The sequence below is a fragment of the Bidens hawaiensis genome, unplaced genomic scaffold (genome assembly GCF_021521415.1).
Source record: "Bidens hawaiensis isolate Kalapana, Puna unplaced genomic scaffold, B.hawaiensis_p1.1 tig00000935_1, whole genome shotgun sequence".
Classification (NCBI taxonomy): domain Eukaryota; kingdom Viridiplantae; phylum Streptophyta; class Magnoliopsida; order Asterales; family Asteraceae; genus Bidens; species Bidens hawaiensis.
This window is the reverse complement of record NW_027491054.1, coordinates 2,743,130-2,749,897: the sequence shown is the minus strand read 5'-3', so window position 1 is coordinate 2,749,897 and position 6,768 is coordinate 2,743,130.

Below are 6,768 nucleotides of genomic sequence, written 5' to 3'. Positions count from 1 at the left end.
GCGGAACGTGTGGTTAGGTAAAAGTGGCAACATATGTGTATAAAAGGTAATGTGAAAGTATATATATATGTAACACTCATACGTGCTTATGTGAAACAATGTGTATGAATACGTGTACGTACGATACTGTTGATGACGGTAAATTTTACTATGAATATTATATTCATTTATATTCAGTATTGATTTAAATAAGAATAATAATTAAAATTTTAATAAAACTAATATTATATTATAATATAATTAATATTAAATTTGGTTTAATTAATTAATCTCCTCGACAATAGTTAGCGATAGCAATAGTTATTATTCTTATAACTAACCTTTGTGCAGAGTCATGTCAAGGAATAACGACTACGTACCGGAAGAAGAACCGGTAATATCTGTAGAGGAGGATCCCGAGGAAGAATCAGAGGAGGATCCAGAAGAGGACGACCCAGAAGAGGAACCGGAGGAAGAAGAGGAAGAGGTGGAAGAAGAAGTTATCTGTAGAGAGCTACCCAGGAATGTGCCTGATCTATCTGGTTACAGATGCGATAGTTATCCACCCAGGTCACCACGCAGGGATCAAGACGAAGTTAACAGTCAGTATCGTTCACCTGCTAGAGTAGCCAGATTAGCCACTCCACCTATACACCTGTCGCCGACGACTTCAGCTACTGCACGAGTCCGACAGACTGCTCGTATTCGGGTAACCCCGATTGACCCTACCTCGATTCCATTCAGATCTACCCATGATCGGGGAGGACCTTCACGCCCTAGGATAGATACTTCATCTTCCCGTTCATTGAGTATACCTACCCCTCGCCCTGACCTCCCAAACGCAGGAAACAACTCTTGGATGGCTGTCCTGACTGACCGTGTGATAGACCACTCGATAGCCATAGCTAACATTAACCAGGAGAGGAGGGACATGACCCAGTACTTATCGACGTTACATCAGATAGTACTGAACTTGCAGCAGTCAGATGCCTACCACCACTGTTGTTTGGATAGGGTGACGGTTCAGCTGTGGAATTGTTACTGGGTGATTACGGTGCTGTTATTTTTATGTTTGTGGTTAGCCTATCGTCTGTATGGATAGATGCGGAATATTACAATTATGTGTACATGATCTTTTGATACCCCATGTATGTATATAGTAGTATGTTATGTTAATATGGGGCACAACTTTGTACTTTATTACAAGCACTGACCCTTATAGGGTTAAGTCTAACAGTCACTTAGTGACAGATTTTGATATATACATGCAAGCACTGGCTTTATCAGGCTAAGTCTATGTACCTTTTATTATCAATGTACAGAGCAATTTGTGAAATGTCAGTATGTTATTTGGCTTACCTGTACAACATTTATTGTGATTATTATTACACAGTGCCGTAGACTGGAATTAGTACTAATTGGCTTATATTTGTTTATCATTATAGAATGGTCCCAAAGAAAGAAAACCCTATGACTGAGGCAGAAATAGCCGAGATGATTGCTCGGCAAATGCAGGCAGTAATTCCGCTTATTGTAACACAAGTAACTGCCGGTGTAAACGCAAATATGCAAACAAACCAACAACAAAACAATAATGCTCCCCCAACCAACAATGAAACAGTTATAAATAACAATCCCCCATCTAATACAAATACCCCTACCAATGCAAATAATCCCCCACCAAACCCAAGCAATGACAATAACAACCTTAATCCCCCTCGAAGGGAATATTCGATCAAAAACTTTATGGCCTGTAAACCGATTGATTTCAAGGGCACCGAAGGGCCAAACGGGCTGATTAAATGAATCGAAAAGACTGAATCTGTCCTCAATATCAGCAATTGTCCACCCGAAAACATTGTCAAGTATGTTGCTTCTAGTTTTACGGATCATGCTTTGATGTGGTGGAACACTACGGTGCAAATAAAAGGTCAAGATACGGTGAATCGCATGACATGGGCTGAACTCAAAACATTGATGCTGGAACATTTCTGCCCAAGGAACGAAATTCAAAGATTAGAACATGAACTCTGGAGTTTGGAGATGAGAGGAGCGGATCATTTGGGATACACGAACCGCTTCAATGATTTGGCTCGCTTAGTACCATGGTTAGTAACTCCTGAAAATAAACGAGTTGAACGTTATATTTGGGGTTTAGCCCCGGAAGTGAGGAGTTTGGGGAACTCTGTGGGTCACACTTCGTTCGAGAATGCCGTGACTCAGGCCGGCATCGTAACTTTCGACTTGGTAAGAAGCGGAGTGTTGAGAATGGCCGGGGAATCATCAGGTATGAAACGAACTGACTATGGGACGAGAGCACAAGGAGGACAATCAAGCAAACGTGCACGTCCGACAATCAGAAATTATGCTATAACTGGTTCCGATACGAAGCAAGACAGGTATAAGGGACCCTTGCCAAAGTGTGACAGATGTAATTACCATCATGTGGGAGAGTGCAGGTTGCCGGTATGCCAGAAATGTGGTCGAACTGGGCATTAAGCCCCTAGTTGCAGAGCAGGTGCAGAAATTGTGAGCCGACCAACTCAAACAACTCAACCTCGTCCTCCACCGCCACCGAGACCTCAGCCAATCCGCCAACAACCTATCCAACAAACTTCAACCGCAGCAACCTACCGTGCCTGTTATGAGTGTGGCAGTACAGATCATATTAGAAGAAACTGCCCCAAGCTGAATCCAAGAGCAGTTACTAGACCAAATCAAGCATCGACTTCAAGTGCGTCTTGGGGACGCGTGTTTGTTATTGGGTCAGGAGAAGCACGACAAGACCCGAACGTGGTAACAGGTACATTTGTTGTTTCTGATCAATATGCTTCTGTATTATTTGATACTGGTGCCGATAGAAGCTTTGTTTCCACTAGTTTTATTTCCCTGGGTAATATGCCAGTTAGTGAACTAACAAATCCCTATACTATAGAGCTCGCTAACGGTAACTCTATAACTGTCAACCAAATAATCCAAAACTGTTCCATTATTCTTAATAACTACCCATTCCTTATTGACCTACTCTCGATAGAGTTAGAAAGTTTTGATGTAATCGTTGGCATGGACTGATTAACCAAGTATAAGGCAGAGATTGTGTGTAACGACAAGACGGTTAAAATTACCTTTTCGAATGGTGAGATGATTGTAGTACAAGGAGAGAAGTCTGGTTCGATATTACCTTTCGTGTCTCATCTCAAAGTGTTGAAATGTTTAGGCCAAGGTTGTATGGCATTCTTGGCAAACGTGACTATAAAGAATCCTGATGAGAAACGCATAGAAGAAATTCCCGTTGTACGTGAATACCACGATGTCTTTCCTGACGATTTACCCGGATTACCACCGAACCGGCAGGTTGAATTCCGCATAGACTTAATTCCAGGATCAGCCCCTATTGCTAAGGCACCTTATCGATTGGCACCCTCTGAAATGCAAGAACTATCCAACCAGTTACAGGAATTGTTAGATAAGGGTTTCATTCGTCCTAGTTATTCTCCTTGGGGAGCACCGGTATTGTTCGTAAAGAAGAAAGATGGAAGTTTTAGAATGTGCATCGATTACCGGGAATTAAACAAAGTTACCATCAAGAACCGATACCCTCTTCCACGAATAGATGACTTGTTTGACCAACTCCAAGGGGCAAACTATTTCTCGAAAATTGACCTTCGATCCGGTTACCATCAAGTTAAGATTCAAGAGGAAGACGTGTCTAAAACGGCGTTCCGAACTCGTTATGGCCACTACGAATTCTTAGTTATGCCGTTCGGACTGACTAATGCTCCCGCAGTTTTCATGGACCTTATGAATCGAGTTTGTAAACCGTACCTCGACAAATTCGTTATCGTGTTTATTGATGACATTTTGATATATTCGAAAACCAAGGAGGAACACGAGCAGCATTTACGAACTATCTTGGAGCTATTGAAGCAGGAAAGGTTGTATGCCAAGCTGTCAAAATGTGAATTTTGGCTACAAGAAGTACAATTTCTAGGACACGTGGTTAACCGACATGGTATCCATGTAGACCCGAGCAAGATTGAAGCCATCAAAAACTGGCAAGCCCCAAAGTCACCGAAAGAGATCCGCCAATATTTGGGTTTAGCTGGGTATTACCGACGCTTTATTGCTAATTTTTCCAGCATAGCCCAACCTCTAACTCTTTTGACTCAAAAAGATCGCGCTTATGTGTGGGGAGAAGATCAAGAAGCGGCTTTTCAATTGCTGAAACAGAAACTATGCCAAGCCCCGATCCTGAGTCTTCCAGAGGGAACTGATGATCTGGTAGTTTATTGTGACGCGTCCCGGAAAGGGTTGGGATGCGTACTAATGCAAATAAACAAAGTCATAGAATACGCTTCTCGACAATTAAAGGTGCACGAGAAGAATTATACCACCCATGATTTGGAACTGGGTGCGGTTATTTTCGCACTTAAGATCTGGAGGCATTATTTGTATGGCACCAAATGTACAGTATACACCGACCACAAAAGCCTACAGCATATTTTTGTCCAGAAAGAACTAAACATGAGGCAGAGGAGATGGGTAGAATTGTTGAATGATTACGACTGTGAGATTCGATACCACCCTGGCAAGGCTAATATAGTAGCAGATGCTTTGAGTAGAAAAGACAGGATCAAACCACTACGGGTCCGAGCACTTGGAATGATCATCCAAATCAGCCTCACCAAGCAAATTCGTATTGCTCAAAGCGAAGCTCTGAAACGAGATCACTTGGAAGATGAAAACTTGCATGGGACCGAACAAAACTTTGAAGAAAGAACTGACGAAATTCTATACTACAAAAATCGAGTTTGGATTCCCACTTTCAGCAATCTGTGTGACTTGATCATGGACGAAGCCCATAAGTCCAAATACTCCATTCATCCTGGAACGGATAAGATGTACAAGGACTTGAAGGAGTATTATTGGTGGCCCGGTATGAAGAAGGATATAGCCACGTACGTCAGTAAATGTTTAACGTGTGCAAGAGTTAAGGCTGAATATCAAAAACCTTCGGGAATGTTGCACCAACCGGAAATACTACAATGGAAATGGGAACAAATTACCATGGATTTTGTAACACATCTACCAAAAACCTCCAGAGGAAATGATGCAATATGGGTAATAGTTGACCGACTAACCAAATCCGCACACTTCCTTCCAATCCGAACCACATTCACAACCGAAAAACTTGCTCACATCTACATCAATGAAATAGAATCCCGACACGGCGTACCCATTTCAATTATTTCTGATCGCGATAGCCATTTCACCTCTCGTTTATGGCAAGCCGTACAAGAAGCTTTGGGAACCCGAATTGACCTAAGTACCGCCTACCATCCCCAAACCGACGGTCAATCTGAGCGAACCATTCAAACCTTAGAAGATTTGCTTCGCGCTTGTGTACTAGACTTTGGTGGAAACTGGGATCAACATCTTCCACTGGTCGAATTTTCGTACAACAATAGCTATCACAGTAGCATTCAAGTGGCACCGTATGAAGCGTTGTACGGACAGAAATGTAGATCACCCTTGTGTTGGACTGAGGTTGGAGATACCCAAATTACACGATCTGACTTGATTCAAGAAACCACTGACAAAATCCATAAAATCACAAGCAAATTGAAAATCGCCCGAGATCGACAGAAAAGCTACGCTGATGTTCGTAGAAAGCCGTTATCCTTTGAAATAGGTGACAAAGTTTTTCTGAAAGTATCCCCGTGGAAAGGCATCATTCGATTCGGAAAAACCAGTAAACTAGCTCCGCGATACATTGGGCCATATGAAGTCACTTCTAGGATAGGTCCGGTAGCTTACCGACTGAAACTTCCTGTGGAGTTGAGTTCTATTCACGATGTCTTTCATGTTTCGAACCTGAAAAAGTGTCTTACTAACGAAACCGAAATCGTGCCATTAAAAGACTTAAACATATAACGAAAAACTGAAGTTCGTTGAAGAACCGGTGGAAATATAAGAGGGAAAAATAAAACAATTAAGACACAACAAAATCTCTCTAGTAAAAGTTCGGTGGAATTCACAAAGGGGACCCGAATTCACGTGGGAGCGGAAATCTGAATTCAAAAAGAAATACCCGCACCTGTTTCCAAACAAAGACAAAGTTGAATAACCGAATTTCGGGGACGAAATTTTCTAACGGGGGGAGAATGTGACATTTGAGCCAAAACAAGGTACACCTCAGTACGTATTTACCGATTAAGCAAATAAACGCATTTTGCGTAAGAAACGAACGATTAACCGAACGGGTCGGGTTATGACCCAGATGTCTCGGGGGGGGGCATATATAAGTGATATACGATCTATACAAGCTAAAATATTAGAAATATGGTCTTAGTTTGATAGCAAACAAGTTAAACGAAAATATGCTCGTTTAACCACCCGCTATAGATTTAAACGCAAAAGATAGTTACAAACCAAGCATTGTATCATCCGTTAAGCCGAAAAAGATTTACCAAACACTTATTTGAAATGTTTTAAGCGTTCCGTGAAAATGTTTTTGATTTTTACAAACATAGAGTATGCTTTTATAATTTTACACAAAACTAGCCGAAAAACACTCGTTTTCGCGCTGTTTAACGCACCCGATAAATTTTTCGCCCCAAAAACCGAACCCGAACTAAATTTGGACTGGGAATTTCATGTTTGGGCTTGAGAAATCAGAAACTTGGGCCAAAATGGGCCCAAGGTGGGCCCATATAATCCCGATCGCAATCAGCCCCCCCCCTTTGGTTCTTTCATATTTAAACTAGATACAAGATATTTTAACATCAT